This window comes from Mirounga leonina, unplaced genomic scaffold (genome assembly GCF_011800145.1).
Source record: "Mirounga leonina isolate KUSES-001 unplaced genomic scaffold, KU_Mleo_1.0 Mir_129, whole genome shotgun sequence".
Lineage (NCBI taxonomy): Eukaryota > Metazoa > Chordata > Mammalia > Carnivora > Phocidae > Mirounga > Mirounga leonina.
In genome coordinates, this window is record NW_023270323.1 from 57,050,565 (window position 1) to 57,065,026 (window position 14,462).

Sequence of the window (14,462 nt, forward strand, 5' to 3'; positions counted from 1 at the left end):
AGGTACAATTCAAAATTAAATTTGAGAGAAAAGTTTGATTACTAAATCCAATAAAAAACTACTTGAATCTGGTTACAGATTGGACTATCTCTCCTCCCCCATAAAAAAATTAATCTACTTAATATTGTTGATGCCTGAATATTATATTTACTTAATTTTGCCTTACTTAAGGTTTAGTTATTGTGTTTATTCATAATTTCCATTATTTATAAAAGAAAAACATCCAAAATAATAAAAATAAAGTTTTGAAGTTTTAATAATATATGCTAAGGATAAACAGATTATTTTGCTTACTGGTCATGTTTTTATACCTTTGTTTCTATAGATCAGTAACTTTTTTTTAAGATTTTATTTATTAATTTGACAGAAAGAGAGGGCACAAGCAGGGGGAGTAGCAGGGGGAGAAGGAGAAGCAGGCTCCTACTAAGCAAGGAGCCTGACATGGGGCTTGATCCCAGGACGCTGGGATCATGAACCAAGCCAAAGGCAGATGCTTAGCCAACTGAGCCACTCAGGCGCCCCTAGGTCAGTAACTTTTAATATTGAATATTTGTCAATATATTTTTCTTGTTTAAGATCATGTTTAACATCATAATCTTAAGCAGACAATTATATCAAGAAAATAAATGTTAGATATGTGAAGAAAATATAGACCGCTTATCTAAGATTATATTTTGTTATAGTGGGAGAGAGATATTAATCAACTGACAGAAGGCAATCTGAAATGGAATATGTAAGAAGTATTTTGAAGATCCACCAAAGATTTTTCATCAATTTGGGATATCAGGGAAAGCTTCCATGAAAAACATGTTTGTACTGAGGTATGATTAATTAAATGACATTTTCTAGGTGAAGAGGAAAGGAATGCAGACAGAATCTAAAGATATTTATGTGGCAAATTCCACAAAATTGAGTGAATGGATATGTGGATGTGACAGACAGGTATAGGATATGCATGACCTGGAATTTTATTATGTTACTAGAAAGATGGTAATGCCATTTGTATAACAGGTTATCCTGGAAGAAGTAACCTATTCATGTTAAAGGGCATGACATCCATGAATTTAGTTTTTATTTGTTGGCTTTTATGTGTGTTTCAACATCAAAGATATGCCAAGGACTAATTGGATATATGAGCATATATTTCAGGGAAAGTGTCTGAGATGGATATATAAACTTGAAAATCACCTGCATATAAATAGAAATATAAATAGAAACTGAGGGCTTTAATGTAGATGAGGTCAAACATGGAAGGGATACAGAATATGATGAAAAAGAGACCTCAACATGTATTTGAAAAATTGAAATATTCAGTAATGGAGTAAAGGAGGATGAGCTTACAAATGAGATGCATACTGAGCAGGCAAAGAAAAATGTGGTCCTTCAGAAAAGGCTGGTGTCAATGAAGTCAAAGTAAGTTTTTTTTTTCTTTTTTGTATGACTCTACGTGTCCACTTTATTATATTTTTAAAGATTTTTTAAATTAACATAATGCATTATTTGTTTCAGGGGTACAGGTCTGTGATTCATCAGTCTTACACAATTCACAGCTCTCATCACAACACATACCCTCCCCACTGTCCATCACCCAGCCACCCCATTCCTCCCACTCCCCTCTACTCCAGCAACCCTCAGTGTGTTTCCTGAGATTAAGAGTGTGTTATGGTTTGTCACCCCCTCCAGTTTCATTTTGTTTCATTTTTCCCTCCCTTCCCCTATGATCCTCTGTCTTGTTTCTCAAATTCCTCATATCAGTGAGATCATATGATAATTGTCTTTCTCTGATTGGCTTATTTTGCTTAGCATAATACCCTCTAGTTTCATCCACATCATTGCAAATGGCAAGATTTCAATTTTTTTGATGGCTGCATAATATTCCATTGTATAAATATATACCACATCTTCTTTATCCATTCATCTGTCGATGGACATCTAGGCTCTTTCCATAGTTTGGCTATTGTGGACATTGTTGCCATAAACATTGGGGTGCACATGCCCCTTTGGATCACTACATTTGTATATTTGGGGTAAATACCCAGTAGCGTAATTGCTGGGTCATAGGGTATCTCTATTTTCAACTTTTTGAGGAACCCCCATAATGTTTTCCAGAATGGCTGCACCAGCTTGCATTCCCACCAACAGTGTAGAAGGGTTCCTAAGAAAGAGTGTTTTAAGGAAATGATTGACTGGAGTACTATCAAATGCTTGATGCATGGCTGAAATGTAAAGTAAGCGAAAATTTGAAAAAAATCCTTCAGTTTAACAATATGGAGGTTATAGGTGGGCTCCCCAAACACTGCTTTTATGTAATGATTGGGACAGATTGAGGTTAGAGTAGTGTGATAGCCATGAAAATGCATTTGCAGAAGCACATTTGACTGGTAGTTCCATGTGTTGCCCCTTTGGATGCACCACTGTGTTTATAATGAGGCCATGCTTGCTATGGGGATGCTCCCAGCCAATAATTGAGTACATCAGGATAATAAGAAAAGCCTATTCACGTGAGATGTGGGATTCCTCCAATAAGTAACTTTCATTCAAGGACTGCTCACTGGTCTGGTCTCATCTTTCTTGGAACTATTCTGCATTCTAACACCCTTCTTATCTAATCCTCCTTCCTTACCTCTGACCTTTCACAGGTGAGAGGTCTGCATCAGAGTCTTAAGACTAATGCAGTTGGCATTGGAATTGGTCTGAGAAAATGGGTGGTAAGATAGGACTGGCTAATCACCCCAGGCGGTGAAATGGGCACAATCCTGAGTGGTAGGTGGACACAGATAGGTCCTGGTGGAAGGTGGTGCCAAGTTGGTAAATATTTCATGGACAGCAATATAGGAAAGCATCCTTGTGGAAGGAAAAGTTGCTGCTGGTGTGAGGACTCAGGCATTTGCAATAATGCCTACAAAGAGAGCTGGATTGATTACTTATTGCTAAGTTATATTCCTGGCCTGCCAGCCTTGAGAAAATATCTTAGTACTATTTATGCTGGTGTGTTTGGATACATGTGGGAAATGAGAAGAGTTACAACAAAATGCCCTCTGAGAAGCTGACATGGTATTCAGAACAACTGGAAGATGAGCTTTACTAACAATTCTTCTGAGCTCTTCTCTATACTATCAAAAATGTATGTTATTTTCTAAGATAGAAATCTGTTTTAAGAAAACAAGACCCAAGAGCATGGTTAAGAGCAACACTAGACCACTAGTTGATTCTAAAACAAATTATTAACTAAAGATGTACTATATGTTGGCTAATTGAATTAAAATTTGAAAAAAAGAAAAAACAAATTATTGATCTAATTTTAGAATGTTTATTTAGTAGAAAATAGCTTTCCTATTATTTTGCCTTGGGTTGTGACTGAGATCTCTAGTGTGAAGAGGATGGAATGAAGTGACTAGGGGAAGTATTATATGCCTACACAGCTTGAAATTAAAAATGAGTCACAAGCATCTTTAACCAAAGTGATAGGTACTACCTTATCAGAAATAAATGACATCATCACTGTTCCCAAGGCAGAGGAAAGATAGATCTAGGATAAATATTATCTAGAAAATGTCATTTAATTTCAAAATAGTAACTCTGGATTCAGATGGAATCATATGAGGTTAGCCTTTACAAAAACAAAATTAAATCAAGTGGAACAGAACATTCAAAGAACTTAGGAACATTTGCATGGCACAAGAGAATTAGATTTAGCATTGTTTTTAAGCTGATGGTACAGAGAAGATGTAAGATATTTCCAAGTTTATAAGAATACATTTATATTTATACAAAAATATAAAATTTGCTTATCTTATATTTGGAAAAACAAACATGTATTGACAATGTGTGTTATACATTCTTAGCCTTTGATACTCTGTGAAGTGGTAAGTATACAATGGCAAAGAACAGATATATTATTTTAATGAAGATAGTTCAAGAACTGAAACAAAATGGGCAAATTTACTTATGAGAGAAATAAATCTGCCATGAGAAAAAGTATTAAGACAATGTTGACTAAAACATATATAGTATATATGAACATGTATAAAAGATTCAAACTATGCCAAAAATTTAATCATAAAATCTAAATGTGAGTAGGTCCTAATAACATAATCAATAGGCTATCTTATTTCACTATATAAGCAACATGGGCAAAATGATTCAATAATGATTATTATACTAAGTATATATCCAATTTTTCATTTTAGTGAACTCTATAGATAGTATATAACGTTATAATGAAGGATTGAGGCTGGAGCATATTCACACTTAAAGGATGCACATTCAATGAGATCTAGTCTCCATATTTTTCTAAGATAGGACATTAAAAACTTATTTTCTTTAAAATTTTGTTCACATTATAGCTATAGTTTAATAAATATAAGAAAATTATGCTTTACTCTACTTAAAGGAGAGCTACATTCCAAACCAAAGTACTGTTTTTTATGTTCTTGTGTCCCCTGTTCAAAAAACTTGGTCAACTTCCCCTTTCTATATATGAATTCCAGTATAAGATTTACGATTCTCCAAAATTTGTCTCTTGTATACATATTTTTTCAGTCATATCTTTCACTGGACATCCCTATGCATTCTATTCCATAGACCTACACTGTCCAAATATATTAGTAACTATCCACATATAGCTATTAAAAATTAAATTTAGGGCGCCTGGGTGGCTCAGTCGGTTAAGCGACTGCCTTCGCCTCAGGTCATGATCCTGGAGTCCCGGTGTCGAGTCCCGCATCGGGCTCCCTGCTTGGCAGGGAGTCTGCTTCTCCCTCTGACCCTCCTCCCTGTCATGCTCTCTGTCTCTCATTCTCTGTCTCAAAAAAAAAAAAAAAAAATTAAATTTAAATTCATTGAAATTAAATAAGATTAAAATTTCAGTTCCCCAGAAACACTAGCCATGTTTTAAGTGTTCAATAGCACATGTGTCTAGAGTCTTCAATATTGCATAATTCAGATATAAAGTGCTTCCAAAAATCACAGAAAATTATATTGGACAGGGCTGTTATAGACTTTCAATCATCATTTATTTATTTATTCAACGATTAACTTAATATTTTACTAAACCCTTGCAATGTATCAGGCACTGTCTTTAGTTCCAGAGATATAGTAATAAATACGATGGATATAGTGACTACTTTCATCAGGCTTATGTTCTTGAAATTGAGACAGACATAAAATATTATTCAACAAAACTATATGGTAAGGTATAAAGTATTAGAGTCTATACTAGAGGAATTAACATAGATTAGTGCAAGAGAGTGGTAATAAGAAATGCTTTCCTGAAGAAATAATGTTTCCTGAAAAATAAGTGTGAGTTATCCAGGTAGAAAAAAGTGAGAGAATACCACTGTGGATAGTATCAGGTTGGAAGAGAAGTAGACTTTGTGCATTGAAGTTTGCATGTGTGAAAGCTAGAATGCAGGGAATGGGCCACATCAAACAGGCTGAGTGATGGCCAGACCTGACTCAAAGAGGTTTCAATAAAGGCCCACAAATGGGGTGCCTGGATGGCTCAGTTGGTTAAGCGACTGCCTTTGCCTCAGGTCATGATCCTGGAGTCCCTGGATCGAGTCCCGCATCGGGCTCCCTGCTCAGCAAGGAACCTGCTTCTCCCTCTGACCCTCCCCCCTCTCATGTGCTCTCTCTCTCTCTCTCTCTCTCTCTCGTTATCTCTGTCTCAAATAAATAAATATATAATCTTTAAAAAAAAAAAAAAAAGGCCCACGAATGGTGCGAAACTATTGACTTAATTATTTAACTTTGGAAAGTAAGAAATTCCTTATATTGTAATAACGTGAACTTTGTGTTGCTGACACGTAACATCCCCCCCCCCCCCCCCCCCGGGGGCCCCCCCCCCCCCCCCGGGGGGGGCAGGGGAAAAAAAAAAAAAAAAAGCCTGTGCCTTTGTTCTCTTCTGCATGATCAGCAACATGTGCCAAATAGATGGCCAGGGCCTTTGCACTTCAGATGTGCCTCTGTGAAAAGTAAGAGGAGCACTGAAGAGACAGATACAATCATTTTAGCGTGTATCCCTGAATATGTGTGTATCTTTATTCTCTGTCTTCGCTGGTTGGGTCATTTGGGCTCAGACAGGAAAAAAGTTATTTTAACAGAGAGAATGTAATATAGAGAATTGATTGAACAAGTATTGCACGAGCTGTCCACTATACCTGCTGCTGTAATCAAATAGGATATTTGAAGTAGAGCCATAAAAGTGCCTAATACGTGTACCCTGTGAGGCCAGGACTTTCGTGGGTGGTCCTGCTTTGTCTCCACGTGCACAGGGTAACAGTTACTTAAAACAAGCAGGGTTATCATGTTTAAATGAAGTCTCACTTGTCCAACCATCATCATTGCTAAGTGGTTCCAGCCTACAAAATAGTGAACTCATTTTCCAGGTGTTGAAGCTTTATAAACTGGCTTGTAATTTTAGCCAATTTAGTAGATTTCTGCTTTGATTGCTTTTCAATCAAAAAGCAATTCTGGCCTTTACTGACACCAATAGGAACAAGTAGACCTAAGTGGTTTATGATGGATCCGGGAGGATGTAGTTAAAAGTGCCATTTTCTGTGGTAGAGAAAACAGGCACATGTTTGCTGGAGATACAATAAACTTAGTTTCAACAAGTTGAGCCAAGAAACTAACAAGTGTTTTGTAGAAATTCTATGTGAAGATGCTAGAGGGTGGTTTGGATTTACTGATAAGAATGGGGCTCAAGGGAAAATCTGTCCTGAATATACAGGTCAAAAAATGAAGAGTTTTCTCAAGTATAGGACACTGTTTCTCCGGAACCTCAATATTTAGAAGCCAGGACAGGAAAATAGCTCATTCAGGAATGAAGGGATAACTAGAAAGGTAAGAAAACACCTGAAGAAAGTTGTGTCATGGAAATCAAGATGTTTCAAGAATGCAAAATATGAAGAGAATTGTTTTGCACAGTTCGTGGGCCAGTATCATATACTGCACTGGTCAAATATGTTGTGAGAAGAATCCACTAAATTAAGGAAGAGACTATTTAACCCTGAGCAGCGGAGGATGAAACAAGATTTCACTGGTTTGAGAGTAAATGTCAAATGAAGAAGTAAAGCCAATGAGATGAGATCATCCTTTCTGCAACTGCTTTGTAAACTACTGCAATAGTCTGAATGTTAATGGAAGAGAAAGAACTTGGCAGTGGGAGGAGGGCAAGGGTATGAAGGGAGAGCTTCAGCAATTTGTACAACTTCCTATATTAGGAATATTAATCCTCAACTTACAGTATTTTTTAAAAGGGTACTCTTTTTACCAGAAACTATCTTGGTAATAACAGTAAAATTCAGCCATTAACTCCTGAGTAAGTGGGATTCTTGATAAATTTTTGGAGGTTTCTTTTCTCTCACCATGCTGTGTATTAATTGGTTTGTTTTAGAAGATGAAGACTTTGAACTCCAAAATGTAGTCAGACATTTAAAAATATTTCTCAGAAATGTCCTTTTCATGTTCTAGTGAAATGCTATTAAGTCAAATTTAGGTATTATGACATACAATGTGTGGTGAGGTTTCTCTGAGCACAGCTTCAAACATCTGAAGAGGGAAGGGCCCTGACTGCCCAGCTGACCCGTGCCCACCTCAAACACACACACATATGCACATACACACACACACACACATACTCTATTTTAGGGAAGATCATAAGAGACTAATTCATGGTTAGTTTCTGTGAACACAATCAGGTCTTCATATGCTCAGGTAAAATTGTCTTTCTCCCTCTTTTACTAAAATGATTAAAAATAAATGACCTTGACTTCTGGTTTTGGGTTTCACATGTAAAAAGAGAGTGGAAGTTGTCACTTTGTCCTAATAACAAATAAAAAGCTGAACAGACTGAAAAACCAACAATTCTTCTGGGACTTGTAAGAGAGGGGAAAATACAAGTCAAACTGCCCCTCTCAAGCTGAAGAGACCAACAGGTAAACAGAAGTCATCAGGACTTACCAGAGCAGGAACTCTCAAGCAGAAACCTTCCAGGGAGAGAGTTCTGGGGTAGGAAAATCAGAACTGTAATTGATGAATTGCTAGAAGCTCAATTCTGACAAGTCTGAGAACTAAAATCTCCAGGGGGACGCCAACCACAGAGGGCTCCTACACTTTTGTGTGGGTTACCTTCAGGAGCTCAACCTGGTGACTAGCTGAGTAAAATCTCCTCAGGCTTCCTAAGTGGGGAGGGAAAAAGGAATAATTTTTTTAAAGATTTATTTATTTATTTATTTGAGAGAAAGAATGAGAGAGAGAGCACATGAGAGGGGGGAGGGTCAGAGGGAGAAGCAGACTCCCTGCCGAGCAGGGAGCCCAATGCGGGACTCCATCCAGGGACTCCAGGATCATGACCTGAGGCGAAGGCAGTCGCTTAACCAACTGAGCCACCCAGGCGCCCAAAAGGAATCATTTTTAAAGCCTCCTGAGCCCTCTGTTCTTTTTTTTTTTTTAATTTTATTCTTATGTTAATCCCCATACATTACATTAGTTTTAGATGAAATGTTCCATGATTCATTGTTTGTGCACAACACCCAGTGCTCCATGCAGAATGTGCCCTCCTCAATACCCACCACCAGGCTAACCCATCCTCCCACCCCCCTCCCCTCTAGAACCCTCAGTTTGTTTTTCAGAGCCTATCGTCTCTCATGGTTCGTCGACCCCTCCGACTTCCCCCGCTTCATTCTTCCCCTCCCGCTACCTTCTTCTTCTTCTTTTTTTTTTTTTTTCTTAACATATATTGCATTATTTGTTTCAGAGGTACAGATCTGAGATTCAACAGTCTAGCACAATTCACAGCGCTTACCAGAGCACACACCCTCCCCAGTGTCTATCACCCAGTCACCCCATCCCTCCCACCCCACCCCCCACTCCAACAACACTCAGTTTGTTTCCTGCGATTAAGAATGCCTCATATCAGTGAGATCATAGGATACATGTCTTTCTCTGTTTGACTTATTTCACTCAACATAATACCCTCCAGTTCCATCCACGTCGTTGCAAATGGCAAGATCTCATTCCTGTTGATGGCTGCATAATATTCCATTGTATATATATATACCACATCTCCTTTATCCATTCATCTGTTGATGGACATCTTGCTGAGCCCTCTGTTCTTAACAAGACCTGCCCTGGGAAAACTAGTTAAAACTTAACCTGCTAGGGTATTGTCAGATCCTAACTGACCTGGGGGAAGAGAAATACTCAACACCTGCTAGCTGTGGTCATTTTGTCCCACCTAAGAGGGGAGGTAAAACCTGAGAAACATTTGAAATGTATGGTCTGGGAGTATAGTCACTAAAAGACTCAGACCTAATCATAGGACCCGTAGAACACTTCCCCTCCACCCGCACCTCATGGCCGCATTACTAGAGACCTTTTTACAGCAATTCCTTTTACATTATGTCTGGCTGTGACCTCCAACTACAATTTTTCCTGTCTCATTGGAAACATTGAGTACAGTGTTTAATGATTTTGTCGTTGAAATACATAGAAAATAAAATCTGTTGTTTTTCTCATACATTTATTTATTTTTATTTTGTAAAATGTAAATTGTTTCTTTGGCCCAATCCTATAAGTAGCGTGCTCACCTACTAGCAGTTTATCAATAGGGAACACATGGGCTTCCCTAATGACATAAAAATTAGTACCTGACAGGCAACTAGGTCTGCAAAGCAGGGTTTTGCAATGGTTTCCTGGCATGTTACCCTAACAAGATGGTAAATGAGGTGTGGGACACAGATGAAGTGGGTGAAAAGCTCATAGTAAAATATGAGCGACGAACAAAAGATCTTTGCTCGTAAGGAATCTTGAAAGGGTTATATAAGGATGGAGGAATTAATGGATGACAAATGTGACAACCTCTGTGGTAAGTAACAAGGTATATTACATTAAAATATCCAAATTATGTATCCAAAGCAAAAATTGCTTTGACTTTATATCTTTCAGAAACCATAAATCAAAGCTTAATTGAATATAAATGAAAAACATTAAATAATGTCATATTGCTAAAATAATATTTTCAAAGTATAAGACTGTAAGAATTGCTTTTGTTTTCCAATTTCAGATAATTTTAAAGAGTCAATGTAATATATGTGCTTCATTCAATCCAAATCAGAATTCATCAAGTCTATATGATAAATGTGTTGCTCCACATAAAAAAGGAAAAAACGATAAAAATAAATGAAGCCATTATACAAAAGAATTTTAAGTAATTTCTTTTAATTGCTGTGCAAGATCAATTATCTGGGGCACAGAAGGCTTTTAACCTAATTCTCAAACCTCTCAATGGTCTATACCTTTTTTGATCTATGGACTCTAAAAAAATAACATTATTAAAAAAGATATTTTTCCCTGACAACTTACAAGGTTCCCCAGGAACTTTCACTTGTGGTAGAGCAAAATTTATTTTAGAAATACAATTAAACTAAAAAAATAATTTAAAAAATATCTTGTATTCACATGTAATGTGAAAGCACATTTATCACATTATTTATCATGTTTTTTTCAAAAATACTTTTTGGTATTCTAATTGTTTTTAATAATTTTCAACAGAATTTTTGTTTTCAAATAAATGTATACTTTTTGACTGTATAGTTTTTCAAATAAATGTATACTTTTTTATACATTGAAAATGTATACATTTTCAAATAAATGTATACTTTATTATTTTAAATAAGAAAACAGGGAAATATCCATGTTACCTCATTGTTGGTACTTTGAATTCAACTATTTTCCTCTGCCAACAGCCACATGCTCATGCAGTGTTGATTCTTGCATTTAGGAGCTATCGGCCATGTGAAGATCATTTTGATGGCTGTATTAAAAAAAGGCAAGCAAATATAAGATATGGTCTCACCATGACATCCTGATTTTTTGTAAATTAACTTGTTGCAAAACAAAACAAAGATTATCATATTCATAAAATGTAATGCAAATGTCAGCCAATTTGGTGATTTCAAGTCTTTTGTATGCCATGCTCACTTCATTCTTTAATATTTAATTTTTAACTATTGAATTTCCTTATTACATATGATGGGAAACCCAGTATCTCCCAATAGCTTCATCATTGGTCAAGAAACTTAAATTCCTCTTTATGGTCATTGTTCTGAATCCATTGAATCTTCATATTCCTGCACAAAAGTTATACTGAATATGTCATTGCCTTCTTCACTCTCCAAAATAACACAATTTAAGAAGTTTTGAATTAATGAGAGCGGAGGTCTCTCACAGCATATCGCTCATCATGGGAATCACTTTCTAGTAGAATATGCTGGGTTTGGGTGTGGATTATTCTGCACAAAAGTCAGGCTGTATGGAATTCTGGTTCTACTAGATCCAACGTCTGTGAATGTGGGTGATTTTCTGTATCTGTGTCTTGGTTGACTTACCTGGAGATCGTGAGAATTCTGAGTTAATATTTGCAAGTTTTATTGCTAACCTACTGTCTGTTCTGTTTGCTGGCAGATTGTTCTGGCCCCCTGACCTGCTGTTTTTTGTTTTTGTTTTTGTTTTTTTTTAAAGATTTTATTTATTTGAGACAGAGAGAATGAGAGAGAGAGAGCACATGAGAGGAGGGAGGGTCAGAGGCCGAAGCAGGCTCCCTGCCGAGCAGGGAGCCCGATGCGGGACTCGATCCAGGGACTCCAGGATCATGACCTGAGCCGAAGGCAGTCGCTTAACCAACTGAGCCACCCAGGCGCCCCCGACCTGCTGTTTTATGGATATCTCAGAATCTTAAAAGTTTCTGCCATTTTATCACATAGAGAAAACATTTCTTTTCTTTTTTAAAATTTTATTTATTTGTTTGTTTATTTATTTATTTATTTATTTAAGAGAGAGTGTGTGTGAGAGAGAGAGAGAGAGAGCACATGAGCCAGGTGAGGGGCAGAGGGAGAAGTAGACTCCCCACTGAACAGGGAGCCCACGGGGCTCAATCCCAGGACCTGGAGATCATGACCTGAGCCAAAGGCTGAGGCTTAACCGACTGAGTCACACAGGTACCTGGAAAAAATTTTTCTTCTTGTTTTTTTTCTCCATAGCCCATTTTGGCCATGACTTCAGGGTTGTTTTTGTATTGCTTAGGGGTATCAAGATATTGCCCTGAACTAGGGTTTGGCAAACTTTTTCAGTAAAGGGCCAAATGATAAATATTTTAAGCTTTGTAGGCCTTGAGGTATACATTGCAACTACTCAATTGTGCTCTTATAGCTCAAAAATATAGCCATAGAAAACACAAACACAAATGGGCAGATTGTGTTTCAATAAAACTACAGAAACAGGTGGCTTTTGCCCATAAGCCATAGTTTGGCTGCCCCGGTAATGAAACGTGAGTGTGTCAAACAGTACAAATACCCATAGACTATAGTTTGCTCGTTCCAGCATTAAAGAAAGGCAGATTGATGTTTTAAGAAATATTTTATAAATGCAACTTTATGTTATATAAATGCCATACACTATATATAGTAAAACAATAATAAAATGAGCAATTGAGGATCCAACATCTGAATTATCCAGTAGAGCATGACCAGTATAATTAAACTTTCCTCGGTTGCCCTTTAAATTATATGACTTCCTTTTTCGGGTTCCTCCACCACCTCTCTCACTCCTCTCTGAAAAGAATTATTAACTGGGCACCTGGGTGGTTCAGTTGGTTACGCGACTGCCTTCGGCTCAGGTCATGATCCTGGAGTCCCAGGATTGAGTCCCGCATTGGGCTCCCTGCTCAGCGGGGAGTCTGCTTCTCCCTCTCCCGCTCTCCCCTCTCTTGTGCTCTGTCTCTAAAATAAATAAATAAAATCTTAAAAAAAAATTATTAACTATATACATTATTTTCTTGGTTTTCCTTATCAGGTGATCCTTCTTATTTGTGGTATTTATGTTACATAAAATTGACGTGAACACTGAATTAGCCAATACAGAACCATTGCTTAGGCAAAATATGGAGACACACACACATCGCACATAGATTGCCATCTTTAACCATAAAAACAACTCAACTTTGTAAATTTGATTTTATTTTACACAAGAAGAAAAAGGTTCAGAAGTGTTAAGTGACTTGCCTGAGGTTGCCCCCTAACAGATGCCAGGGTTGGGGTTCAGTTCCTATACAACTGGCTCCAGAGTCAGACTTTCTTGCACTACAAAGCACTGTCATCTTCATCTTCTGGCCATCTCTGTGAGAGCTGAAACAAGACGACAGAGCTTCACCTTGTTAGACCTCAACTGGGAACATGCGCCTCAGTGACTAAAATTTCTCACTGTTCTGAGCATGTCTGAGAATGATATGAAAGTGTCCTGACTACTGATTTTTTGTGATCACAAATAAATTGTAGCAGGTAGGCAAATTACAAATACAGAATTTTATTTTATTTATTTATTTATTTATTTATTTATTTATTTATTTATTTATTTATTAAAGATTATTTATTTATTTATTAGAGAGTGAGCAGGAGAGAAACAGCATGAGAGGGGAGAGGGTCAGAGGGAGAAGCAGGCTCCCCGCTGAGCCGGGAGCCCGATGTGGGACTTGATCCCAGGACCCTGGGATCATGACCTGAGCCGAAGGCAGTCGCTTAACCAACTGAGCCACCCAGGCGCCCCAAATACAGAATTTTAAACAATAAGTGTTGACTGAAGTTTTGTTAAGTAAATATACATATATTTTAGTTTTATATACTTTTGATTTTTATGTAATTGGTGCCATACCAAATGCTTACTTGCTTGCTCATTCATTCATTCATTCATTCATTCATTTATTACAATGTTACTGTCAAGCCACACATGTTTCTGAGATTATTCCATTTAATTTGATTGTGGCTCATTCATTTATAATTTTGTAGCTAATTCTGACATACAGATATAAAATTTCTTTGTCCATTCTTCTATTTGGGGGACATTTTGGCTGTTCTTTTTTTTTTTTCTTTTTAAGATTTTATTATTTATTTGACAGAGAAACACAGCGAGAGAGGGAACACAAGCAGGGGGAGTGGGAGAGGGAGAAGCAGGCTTCCCACTGAGCAGGGAGCCTGATGCGGGGCTCGATCCCAGGACCCTGGGATCATGACCTGAGCCGAAGGCAGACGCTTAACGACTGAGCCACCCAGGCGCCCCTCTGGTGTGAATATTCTTGTTCATGACTGTTGGTTAAAGAAAAAAAGTTTCCATGGGATATATTATCTTTATTTTCATTTACTTGATCACAGTTTCTATCTCTTTAATCCCTTATGGAAGGATAACATTAGTAGCTTTTCTAATCTTAATCCAAACTAGCATATAAGGGATAAAACTAAAGCTATAATTTCTTAGATTTTAAAACCTAGTATGATTATGTTTTCTTTTACTTTTTTTTTTTAAGCTGATTTTTTTAAAGATTTTACTTATTTGAGAGAGAGCGAGAGTGAGAGAGCACAATCAGGGGGAGCAGCAGAGGGAAAGGGAGAAGCGGACTCTCCGCTGAG